General features: G+C 38.9%; 1 protein-coding gene and 1 long non-coding RNA gene across 2 annotated transcripts in view; one reads left to right on the top strand and one right to left on the bottom strand.

Annotated features, from left to right (window-relative positions):
• The first annotated feature begins 1003 nt into the window (after positions 1 to 1003).
• lrfn5a (leucine rich repeat and fibronectin type III domain containing 5a) overlaps positions 1004 to 13393 on the top strand; it is a 35817-nt gene continuing 23427 nt past the window's right edge. The window contains exon 1 of the mRNA XM_064323487.1: positions 1004 to 2277. The gene's annotated coding sequence lies outside the window, so the exon portion shown is untranslated. The remainder of the gene's footprint in view (positions 2278 to 13393) is intronic.
• Positions 5739 to 13393, bottom strand: part of LOC135248665 (uncharacterized) — a 291561-nt gene continuing 283906 nt past the window's right edge. Inside the window, exons 5-6 of the long non-coding RNA XR_010328472.1 lie at positions 9290 to 9351; positions 5739 to 6725 (exon numbers count right to left, since the gene is read on the bottom strand). This is a non-coding gene — a long non-coding RNA (uncharacterized LOC135248665). The remainder of the gene's footprint in view (positions 6726 to 9289; positions 9352 to 13393) is intronic.

Below are 13393 nucleotides of genomic sequence, written 5' to 3' on the forward strand. Positions count from 1 at the left end.
ACCCCCAATACGATAAGATGAAGGTATGGAGGCCTCCTCAATGCTCTCCAATAAAGTTTATCGAGAGAGATGGAGAGAGAGAGAGAGAGAGAGAGCGAGCGAGAGAGAGAGAGAGAAAGATAGAGAGAGAGAGAGATACGTTGGGGTCGTCCCAGAATATTTGATTATCTGCACGCTCTTTTTTTTTGCATCCTTTTGTAATATCATCCCCCCTTAATCTGAGTTCCCAGCCTTCCTTCTGAACAAGACATTATGAATCACACCAATTTCTTTGATTAATGTATTTTTAGCATTATTTTTTATTTTCTTTGTCTGTGTTTATACAGTTATATTCTATAAATCCTGAAACGATGCATTAAAAATCACAGACCACGAGATCTTAACGTGTGGGACCTTTGGCAACTTTTGTATGTCTTATCGTTAAAATGAAGAATATCCTTTGGGTTGATTTTCCTACAAAGCTCATCCTTAAAAAAATTCATTCAGATGAATAGGCTATTCATCCAGCCTATTGATTTTATTATTTTTTATTTTTATGAGTCAACTTCTTTGTATTTGTTATAACCGACACAATATACTGTACAATCTGCACTAGAAGCAAAAAGAAAAAGAAAAAAAAAAAGATAACTGATGAGATACAATATGTGAAAAAACGAAGTTAGTAGAACCATCGAGGGCAACACTGCTCCACAGTGGCATTTAATCTTGTACAGTATGCATTGAGTAGAAAACAGTTGGAACTAGAACATAATGTCCAGCCAGTGACTGGTGCTATTTGCGAATATATAGACAGCCTTGTCTCTGCCTGGCAATAGGCCTATATCTGCGCAAAAATGTTAGGTAAATTTAAGAATTAACTATGTCAATGTATCGCGAGAAAATAAATATTCAAGTCATTTCAAAACACGTTCGTGATTATTAAAGTTCGAATTGGGTTCTCTTCACTTGCTTTCCGGGAAGTGATTGGCTACAGCCTATATAGCCGACTTTCATTGTGTTTTCAGGAGCAGACAGAGGAAGCTAGCGCCAAAAATGTTATATTTGGATTCTTCAGATGGTGAAATTCTGGAGAATTCTTTCTGCGTAGCCATGAATAGCTGGACTGTCCCACTGAGCGAGGCGGATCCCTTTTTGTTCGATACAGCAGTATGATCCGCTTTTCCTGTGAAAGCTGCGCAGACATGACTTCTTAGCATGTCCCAAGGAGTGACAAACATAGAATGAGGGAGCGGGCGTCAGTTTGAACCAATCCGTGATGACTTCTCCCATATTTTCCAACTGCGGAAAGAAGAAACTATAGCTCCAATCGCGGATATCAGTGATATAGGCTACATGTTTTAGAGTATTCGTCTCTGACTACGGTTGACTTTCCAAGGTTGACTAAGTGCAAGATATTGAAATGAACCCCACTGGACACTAGCTACTTGCTATAGCCAATGCGTCGGAATATAATTTAAAAAATATATAAATTAATTAATCATTTTTTTAGGAGGGGTAGAATTCGGTTAGATTTATCACACCCCCGCAATAATCGAATTCGCTTTTTTACACGTGGCGTTAATGTAATTGGTTATTAATACAATCAACATAATTAGTTAGTATGCCAAAAACGGAACTAAATACGGAAATAAACTGCCCCAGAGGACGGGGACTAGCCGTTTTGGAGATTTGGATGGAGAGCGAACGTATGTAGCTTTCAGTTGCCCTGTGGATTAACTCGGCGTGCAGGCTGGACTGGGGGAAGTGCTGGTAGGTGCAACGGTGCAAAGGTCTGCCTGCTGAGATTTGATCTGAGTTCCCCATCTCAGCCACTTGATCGCACTCACTGCAGAGACGTTTGCTCAGCTAAATAGAGCAAGCTGGTTTAATGCGGAGGAAGGCTTCCACAGTTGCGAGGCTTGCCTGCGAGCGACGGAAGAATGGCTCGGTCTGCGGCGTTTAAACGGAGAAAACAAGCACCCCTTTCCCGTGCAGGGTTTCTGGAAATCTGCGTTGGAATTTGACTGTTGTCGTACATTGGTTGTTTTGGATTTTCTACAAAGGGACCTAGTGGATTCGAAAGGTTTTAACGAATACACACCTATGATTTCGTTCCAGCACAGGGGAGAGATGGGCTGTGCGGAGTTGCGCGCTAAGAAAACCAGCACACCTTCTATTGACAGAATTTAATCAAAATCCTATGGAGCAAAATCAAAATATGGGAAAATATGAGAAGTAAGAAGATTCGATTCACCTGACCCTCCATGTTGTGAGCAGGGCTAATGTTCCTTCCTCAAGGTAAACTTTTATTTGTTTCTTTAACCTTCTTTTGATTTCTACACTAATGGGATTTGTTCTCTTTGGGAGAAACGTCAGTTATGAGAGAACTATTCAAAATGGAAATGGTGGGTTAGAATAGGTGCTATTTTAGCTACCCGTTGTTTTACGAAGTGGTTGTCGGAAAGGGGGAGGGATGTTTTGAAGGTTTTTCTGACGGTTTTAGGGATATAGCCTGAATTCAGGCACTGTACTTTACAAGGTCAAAATGTGCCTTCGAGATCTGCATGTGGGAGAGAAGGCTTGGGTTGCAAACAGGGTTTCATTTTCTCAGAAAGAAAAAAAAATCACAATTTTTAACAATCTAGCGCTTTTATGGGGACACCATGATTTTGAGAAGAGGTGATTGATCGTTGTGATGGCATTGGGTTTCAATCTATCGAGGCTGAAGCGCATAGGCTACTCTGAATATTCCATAGGCTGTATCCATTTGATTTGGATGGGGGGGGGGGGGGGGGGGTGTGAACGTAGACATGGCACCTCTAAACCGCCCCTGCCCGTCAGAACTAGGACCAGCTTCAAACAAGATAAACCAGGTTTACACGCGAACAGGCTTGCATGCCGAGGCAGCTCAAAGTACAGGCATCTCAATCCTCATGTGCAACTCGATAAAAGCGTTGGCGTTTTACAAAATGTTGTCCATTCACCTAACTCAAATCTGGCATTGGTCCAAATTACGATAGAAGATTCAAGAGTTATCTCCTAATTGTCAAATCCAGCTCGGTAATAGACAGAAATAAATCAGTAGGCTACATCATTATTGCACCTTATATAGCTGGCAGATACGTTTTATCCTTCAACAGCGTATTTCCATCTTTATAAATTGTGCATGTTTGTAATAATGGGTTATTGATACAAACAATTTGACCGTCGTATTGCTTTATAATGGTAGTAGACATCAATAAAAATATGAACCACACAAATATTTATATGGTGTTGTATGAATTATGCAAGCACTAAATGCATGTGACTGTACTCTGTTGTATATGTATGTAACACATCTCTTCAGACATTTTTTTTCCAACTTTGTCATCATTAAATTGATGTACAAGGTAATGGTTATCTAATAAACACAGCTACGTGATCCATTAATATGTAATGTTTTTATGGAATGGAATATACTAACATGGAAGTGGGTTATTAAGATGCTGGCTAAGCCATGTATGGCATATGTAAAGGACAACATGAACAAGTAGGCTACACACGTTGCGCTCTATGCATTCAAGGTCGACTGGCTAATATTACATAGAAAATAAAACGCTCGTTGTGAACGCAGAGTAGCATACGGTTACTGGATAAAGTCCTTCCAGACCAACATCAATCTTGCAGTAGCGTGTAGTAACATATGAAATATTTAATATTTGGTTGAATTGTTTTCTGTGTCAGGAGAGGAAGTGGGGAAAAAATCGATTTACAAACACCGCCATTCGCATCCTATATATGATACTTAAACCAAAGACCAAAGAAATGTCCAAGTTTTACCAATTTAGGTAAAACACTCATTTACACTGGGTTTTAGGGAAATGGTATTAAAGCAGTCTTTCTTTTTTCACTCTAGTATCAGAAGTTGAAAATATTTCTAGACTAATCCACGGGCCGAAGCATCAGCTAGCCAAACTGCTGCGCAGCATTGACTGGCTGGTGGTGCTATAATTCAATTTATGCTCCGTCCTGCAGCTTCAGTAGCGGGGTAGGGCTTCGACTGTCTTTGCGGATGGACGCTTGGTTCCGCAGCCACACCACGGGAGACAACACTATTAGGATAGAATGGACAAGAATGCAGCGAGGGGGCGCACCGATCATTTCGTGCGTATTCGATCTGATTAATGGAGACTGAAGAGTCCTCTCTAGGTCTAATGCCACCCATACATCAGTGTTAAAACAGGATTCAGTGGCTAAATCGGTCGCGCATCGCAGGTACATGAGATCTTGCCGACTGGGCATGGCTATAGCGGTGCCGTCGCACTGTAGGGAGTTGTTTAATTGCTCTTGCAAACATTGCCTCCATTATATTGTGAGTCAGTTCCGTCGAATCAAATGTATCGCTCGCAGTTTCCTACCGTTGACTCGATTAAAACATATCTCGAAAGTATGGAGTAGTATTCTAAAGTATTGATTGAATCAGGTAAGAAAAGAAAAAAAAACCGGCGTGTTCAGAATTACCACACCCCTGCTCGGGTCCTTAGGGAAAGCGAAGAGCTTGCTGCGCCCCTCTCGCCGCTCGGAACCTCTTTCATTATAAAGCGCCTCGGTGTGCTATGTAGTGAGATGTGCGTATGCATTCTCATTTCAGACTGCTTGATATTTATTACCCAGCCTATCTACCCCGACGAAAACTTCAGCTACAGTATATAAAAGTATTACTGTTTATGTCTGTGCGTAAGTATGTTCGTATCTACATACATTCACTGTATTCTCATTAAGGTTTCAGTGTACCCAGAGTGCTTTAAGAAATCATAACAGAAAGGGAGGAAAACGCACCTGCTTTCAAATCAAATGCAATTTTCTTTTCTTGAGGCAAAAATCACCTCCAGACTCTCATTATGCCATCTGTCCCATAGTGCAATATTAGTTGCCATGGCACCAATGATGTGTCTGCTGAGGTGACAGTTGACAGCTCCAGTTGGCAAACACTGATTGGGTCTGACGTTTTGCACACACACTTAAGGATCAGATAACCCATGCTGTGTGCATTTTAGTTTTCTTGTATTTTCTTTGATGAAACATCGGTATGTTATAATTTGCTGTATATTAGTTTACTGTGTGTGTTTAATGCTTGACATGCACTGTAGCATAATATAATGCATAGCTTTTGGCTGCCACTCCCACAATGGCTGTTTTCCAATTATTCATGACGCCATAGATATCCTGTGGGCTACATTCACTCTAAACATGAGATTCAAATAAAAGAGAAGATGACAATCTTGCAGCATGGTTTCCATTCTGTTTTATAAGACGTATTCATTTAATTGTCAGTTATGCATCATGATAATTATACCACTGGTATAGTGTATAGTAGGTTATTTTATTATCCATTGATTGTTAAGAGGTTATAAGAGACAAGCTGTGCATTTAAACAACGTCTCGAGGCCAAGTAATTTTCTAAAATTTGAAGTTAGTAAAATCTTGCCAATATCACGGTGGGTGCTGGAGCCTATCCCAGTGTGCATTGGGCGAGAGGCAGGAATACTACACACACCATTCACTAACCATTCTGTCACACATTCATACCTATGGGCAATTTAGAGTCTCCAATTAGTCTACCTGTATGTCTTTGGACTGTGGGAGGAAACCCACACAGACATAGGGAGGACATACAAAATATATTTGTGCATTTCTAAGAAAATAATCTCTTTTAACCTGTTAGTTTCATCTGAATGATAAGGCTGACACAGAGCACAGGAATATGACACACAAACAATTCATGTATTACACATTTTTGTAACTCTTTTAAGGGATTTGTTAATCTCCTAGTAATAGAAGTGGCAGCCAAGTATCCAATGTACTGTCCACTTCTTTAACTCTGAATGTCATTTGACACAGTTTCTACAAATATAAACTGAGATGGCGCTTCCAGTTTGGGACTAGTATGATCTATTTTCATCGATAGCCAGGTTCTTAGATATCTTTTATTATTACAGTTATTTCTATGATAACTTCTATTTCTTACATCTTTGTTAGTGCATGCCTCAAACTGTCCTCTTAATAAATTTAAACAGCTTATACAGAGTAATAGCACACACAGTTGTGGTTGTTAAACAGAGACTTTGTATCATATGTTGCTTTCTTAGAAATGATATAACTTGCACATGAATACCATAAATTACAGGGTTTTGCTGCACTTTGAAAATGTTCTGCCTCATGTTAAGTTTACACATTTTAAGAAGCTAAGTTGATGAGTGGCAATTGCTGGACTTCTGGCATGAAATTATTCCATTAGTCCTGTCTTGGTCTGTAGCTGGAATTAAAAGCAACTCCATGAAAAACCGTCCTATTGCTACAACAGGCCATAGTACACAGTACTCATGACTTGCAGTCAATTGTACATTGTTGTCTAAAGGTAGACAGTGAGAGGCTGCGTACATGAAAAAGTGAAGGGCTGCGGTTGCTTCTGCACTTACTGCATGGATTGACCTGAAGATCAGTATGAAATATGGCATGCTGTTGCCCAGTGAAAGCTTTGCTTTCAAGAGGTCAACTCTGATGCACCGCTCAGGAGTATGCTGATAAGAAAGAGTGTTAAAGTTAGTGCTTCAGCAGGAACGAATGGTCTGGTCGTGTAGGCGAGTAGCTGGGTAGTATCAGCTGTGATGGTCGTCCCAACGGTGTACTTTTCAGTTGGGCTGCTTGCCTTCTTCTGCATCATAACGTGTACGGTCTTCTGTATCAGGGGATGTCATTTTTGTTGCCTGAGCGTGTTTGAGGATGTGGGTACAAAAATAAAATAAACGCATAAACAACAACAAACCAAAATACCAACAAACTAAACATTCCTCACTGGAATATGATTGCAAAGCACTGCCAGTAATTGCAATCTGCCTGTAAACAAGCAACATTTTACTTCCATTCAAGGCTAGCACCATTAGCATAATTGAGCTGCAGTAGCCATAAATGTAAGTTCAGCTTGCTGCTAAAACTTACATAACTCAATTCCATAAATGAGATACAAATCGGAATCAGAACTGTGAAAACTATATTTAGTGTTTATTTCAACTTCAAAAATCTTTGCTTAACTATAATGGCAATTCCAGGTAAATACAGGATGCTTTTAATGTATCCTTAGCCTGTGATGCTAATGAATACAAAGCTCTACATAAATAGATCATATACTCGTCATCTGAACCAGTGGCTTTCAAACTGTGGGCTTGTTGGGTCATAAGAACAACTGAGGTGGTCATGAAATAAATATGTTGGAAAAACAATACTGTACATGATACACATTCCACTGTCATTCACGCGAGTCAAATGTAACACTACACTTGTCACATGTACTGTAGTTTAACCAAACAAATTACAAATGAAAGGGCCCAGGGAAGTAGATTTTGAATAAAATACTCTTTCATACCACAAACAAAACTGTGTTAGTTATTCTAATCGTCTGCAGTTTTCTCTACTTTTTGTATATTTGAAAAACTCAGAAAGGGAAATTAGCAGAGGTACTTTGCCTTGATAGTTGTATTATCAACATATGTAAAACCAACTAACTGGCCAACTAAGATAAATGTGTATATATGTGTTGGCAAGCTTATTAAAGCTTATGTAAGCATATTAAGCCCTATCAAAAAAGAAGAAAAAAAGAATTGCTGACGCTAGGACTAGTTCCAGGGTATTTTATTTATTTTTTGCATTGGCCAATGTTAGCATTTAGGGATTAAGGAACACCACAGGGAATTCACGTCTGCAAATCCAGGTGTTTTCTTTTTTGGTTTGTTATAATAAAAACCTTCCGCAGTGACATTTTCTTAAACGTATCCTGCTGGGACTAAAGAAAATAGATGCTATTTTATGACATATGAAATTATAGGTTATATACAAATCATTTTCAATGGGACCTCAGTACATCACCTTAGAGCATCATCAGTAAATGTGTTTTTTGTGTATGTTGGGGTGGGGGGTTATATGGCTCCTGCATTTTTGTTTCTGGTCTAAAAAAAAAAAAAAAAAACAAGGCACTGTTTCATTTGACCAACTAAGATATTTTTGAATCTGGGACAGTTCTTTTGCACACTTGCCTGGAGACTTTTTTATTATTTAGTATTGCATATGCAAATAAACAACTTATCATAATCCTGTCACTGAACAAACTGGCCTACTTCTTTTGACAGAGATGAGTATTTGTGTTTTCAGTAAAGATATAATCTTATCCAAATGATATTCCACAATGCAGTATACTAAATTATAACATGGGCTGGATATGGGTGGCAAGCTGGAAGGTATATTTGTGCAAATTGACTACTGTGGACTGCAACTCCTCAATATATGCTATATATTCAATAATGAAGGGAAATAGAGCTACTGGGAGGACATATGCATTCAATATGGTGTTCAGCAGGCAGAATTTAATAGTATTTGAAAAATAGCCTACACCTCATATAGGCCTGTAGGACAGCTTTTGAATATAGATATGCATTTTCCCATTTTCAGTAATGTAATACACTGTAATTTAAATGCAGTAATGGCTGTAAAATATATCTGTGACCCAGTGTGGTCTGATGGAACAGTATACATAAATGTATACTTACGTATAGAATACATAAATAGAATAGCTATTATGTATTAGATATTCACAAGTAATACAGTACTGTATATTCTCTCAAAAAAGGGAAAGACAAAATGTCAGCGATTCCTGAATATTAAAATAAATATGTCAGATTGCAAAAATGTTTGGGGAATGCTGATGCTACTCAGGTAAAATGTTTCAAGCAAGAGCGAAACATTTTTCAGCTTCCAGATGTCATCAGGATAATGAAACCTCATGAAAATGAATACCCATTAACCGGTCAGCCAATACACTTTAGCAAGAAGGCTGTACAGTGTAAAAACATCTTCATGACATTCCGACATTCCTTTGCACAACCTGAATTAGATCAAGCTGTCTACTGAGGTGATGCTCTAGAGGAGCTTATCCAGTCTTCATCTCACTTCCCATTACCCTGAATTAACAAAAATCCTTTTTTGCAGAAGGGAGACATTCTGGGACAGATCCCAAGTGGCTGCTATTTGTAAGTGCCTAGGACCTATGCCCCCCCCCCCCTCCCCCAAAACAGACAACACAGACAACCGCTTTACATGGATGGAGAAAGAGACATAGGAAATTATCATGATTATCTTTCCTTTCCCAAAGGTCTGTTTACCAAAGACTGGGACTTGTCATTGCTGACCAGAATCTGCTGCTCCTTCCCATGATGGTAAATAGATGTATTTTCAAGGGGACAGTACAGGGGGAAAAGCAGACGCCTGGTGATTTTCTCACCTTTCTGTGCTCCTGGTGAAGAAAACAGATGCTATGCTCCCATTCTAGGGGTCTGATTCCACCTGGAAATGGACAATAGCGAGTGACTCTATGGTAGTAGTGTAGGGAGAGTAATAAGGGGGAAAGGACTGAGGAAAGAGGGAGGGGACTACTCCTCACACAGTGAGATATCACTCCCAAGAGAAGCCTTCCTTTCCCCATAGGATTGTATTCAGCAAGTATGGTTCACGTTCTGGCTTGGAATGACACAACTTCAAAAAATGCTATAAAATGTATCTTACAAAAGTGTTTCCAAATATGAAGCTGCTGGGCGTGTCAGTTTACAGTTCTGAGACAGCTCCAGAGTTGCATATTTACACTTTTCACTTATCTTTCAACATTCTGCAACAAAAATTTTCAATGAATGAAACCATTAGAATGGAATTAATGTTTTGGAGAAAATAAGCTCCAGAAATATGTGACAAATAAACAATGCAAAGGCGCAATGTCCACCATTATATAATACCCAACTTTGTTTGACAGCATTGGAATTGCTTTAATATTACTGATTACTGACGCAGTGGGCTGCACATTCCATGCATTGTTTGGTGATACAAATGGGCACTTTCATCATCAGCATTCACTGTATTATCTAGAAAATGATGTTATTCATCCAGACCTTAATTACCTCCCAGTGTGCAAAATAAAATCCATGCAGAAATAAAGCCGGGAGCCAGTGGAGGTTTTTACATTAAACTGTAAATAATACGGGCTAAAAAAACACATGCCCAGTTCCAAGCTGACTCGTGGCATCTCTGTCTCACAAAGAGGACGGCTTGCTGTCAGTCTTAATGACCAGCTGGGAGTCTCTCTCTTTCCATATTGAATATTCACCCCCATTTGGTTCTGTGTTGCATTGTGCTACCTTCAGTGCCTCTCACTGGCTGTCCATTTGCGTGACACTATCAGGAAGATTATTATTGCAATGGAGCAGTATTAATAATGGATATATTTTTTATCCCTCCCTCCATATATAATCTTTTCCCCTCAGATTCAGGCTTTGAATTTAATTTGATGTGTAGGAATAAGCAGCTTTGTTGCATGTGAAGTCTGCATACAAATACTGCTTGTGTATGTGTAAGGGATGTTCATATTCCAACTGCATCATTAATGGCCGAGAATCCTTCAGCACATTTACATCTGCATTGGCTTGGAAGTGATACGCTCCACAACATAATTAGCTTGCACCTTTTTCTTTAGCCAAACATTCCATAGCCATGACAGTAATTACAGGATCACCATGACAGTGCATAAGAAATCTTCAAACTTGGAAAGCCAGGGGACGTACGTAAGCGCACAGCACAAAAGTGCCAGGTGACGTGAGTAGAGTTCTTAAAGCAAATAGTCGAGATACATATGAAAAATATACTGACATAATTTGTCCTAAGACTAATCTGAAGGTTTGCCTGAAACCAAGCTTGCATTTATAGTCAAAAATTACTCCTGTAAATAAAATATTCAGAATTTTTAAAGATCGATGTCCCTTAGAAATTTCATGTATTTTTATTGTATACCGTAGCAGGTGATTGGCAGACTAGTCCCAGGCATGACTGAAGCATATCTGCCGGTAATTTTGTGAATTAAAAAATTCTAGCAAGTAGCAACACTAAGTTTTTGTGATTATGAGTGGCGTAAATGCAGCATTGATTAATACGGTGGGCTGAATTCTGTAATTAGTGCCCGGGTGCAGTTATCTTTCATACACATAATCAGTCACAGATCCCCTCCCTTCTACGGTCCATCAAAGGGTCATATAGTCTGAATTTTTAGAGTTTAAATTCGACACTTCAAAAGAACCTTCGGATCTGTGTTCAGACAACAAGCGTGAAATGTAAATAAGTCAACAGATGACGCTTCCCACATCATGTTTAAGCTACAGAGCTATTGGGGCAAATATTAATTGACCTCTTTTGTATAGTTTCATTTGAATGAAAAGCAATCTGTGGCCAGTGCACATACTAATGCCTTTCATGCCAGAGAACCAACATGAGTCATTTGGAGAGCATCAGTTAAACAAGCGTATCAAACTTGTGTCCAAATACAGAACTTCCAAAGCTGTATTCACTTTATTAAATTCTAAAGTGACTTATGTCACAGAACTGGACTGCATTCACATGCGTAATATTTAATCTGAAATGAAAAAAAGTCTACTTTTGGATGATAAAACATAACTTAATTATGTTTAGGATCAGGGCACGGTTCAAAACGGAGGTGTTATGACCTTCTGAATGCTAAAGCCAGTAGTCTGCATTTTGAGAAAAAAATTACAGATAAAAAACGAGTGCATAGTTGGCATCAAAGTGTGAGAATCCAATCTGAAGGTGGTTCATCAGAGAAGACTCTTTGGAACTTGACCTCAACCTCTCAGCTAACTTTATTGATGGGGAACTGAAAGGGGGGAAACTGGAGTATTGAGCTGGAGATGTCAGACATAGCCGCTGGCTTCATGTTTAAAATTCAAGCCGGCAAGCGGCTGGATCAAACACTCAGATGAGGGGCATGTACTGTGTCTCTGCAGCAATCAGGAATACCATCTTCAGGTGTTTAAGTGGTGCTTCCCTTCAAATAAATAACTGCAGCAGACTGGTACATTCTTATTGGGCTCACAAATATGTGAAAAGTTCATAAGTACCAGAATATTTTGGCTATCCTTTACATATGTGTGACCATTATGCCTATTTATGAGGTAGCTTGAATATGCACTGCATTGCAAATGTGGAGACTATTTTGTGGAAACCATGTAAGCATTTGTTCAACAAATATGTGATGCACTGAAGAAGAAAATAAACCACAAATAGGCCATGTTACAAATGCGGTACGTCAATAATCTAAATATCTGAAACGACGACTAATTATAGGAGCAATTATTTTCTAGGCCTAATTGGTATCAAGTGCAGAGTTGGTAAAGGTACTATTTGTACAAATAGTCAATTAGAATCTTTGCATGAATCTTTCAGTGGAAACTCAATGAAGGCATCACAAGATGGTCATGCTTTGTTGCAGTTTGGTAATGCTTTAAAAGCTAAATAATTACATAAACAGAGTAGATACAGATATGTAATTGAAAAGTATAAATAAAAAAACTGTGGTTTGCCGAGCACTAGAAAGAGGCTTGGATTGCCAGCTACATATTGCAAATCTGGATTCATCCTGCTCCTGATTGTTAATTCTGGAACCAGGAGAATAGCTCAGAATCAGGTGGCCTTGTTTATTGGTGACAATAACAAATGAAACTGTTAGGAAACCTAGGATATCTATACCACCATCACCCCTCCAGCCCTTTTTCTCATTGACTTCTGTGGATATCGACTTTCTAATTTTCTCTTCAAAGTACTGAAATGACGGAGAGACGTTCAAAGGTACACAATTAACACGAACCACTGTCTGGCACCAAACGATGAGCGAACAGTGAAAAAGCAAATAGCCACACACAGAAAATTACACAGACTCTGGGTTCAAGTGGCTCTCTGGTTTTTCAAAACAAAGTAGCTCCTCAGAATCTCACAATGGGAGCCATTTACATTACTTACTATTGAGGTAACACATGGCTTTTTTGACTTGTTTAAATTACTGTTTTTTTCTAGAGCATTATTTCTTTGTTGGCGACATTTTACCATGTATTTTGACTGCATTAAAGATATTAATACATAATTAGGAAGAACATTTCCTATATTTTTGTTGTTGTGTTGCTTTCTCTCTAAATTCAAACCATTCTTCCACCCCATTTCTCTGAATTTGAGCACACTATGTCACCACCTATTCATCTGTGGAAAGTTCAAACAATGAATACAAACAGCCAGATGGTCTGAGCTGACATGAACAGGGACATTTATGGTTAATCTCCAGAGTTATTCTCAACCTCCTGCCTCAATATACTACATGTGGCCACAGGCTTTACATAGAAAATGTGAATGCCAAAGATGAGAGGATTATAGGACAGATTCAAACCAACCAATCTTTATATAATGTGGAGGCATACCTATTAACTGGCTGAGGATTAAGGTGGTTCCAGGATGGATTGCTTCCATCAGGCTCTATTCAAAAGCAATGCTTTCAAAGTGCTCT

The sequence above is a fragment of the Anguilla rostrata genome, chromosome 1 (genome assembly GCF_018555375.3).
Source record: "Anguilla rostrata isolate EN2019 chromosome 1, ASM1855537v3, whole genome shotgun sequence".
In the NCBI taxonomy this organism is placed as follows: Eukaryota; Metazoa; Chordata; class Actinopteri; order Anguilliformes; family Anguillidae; genus Anguilla; species Anguilla rostrata.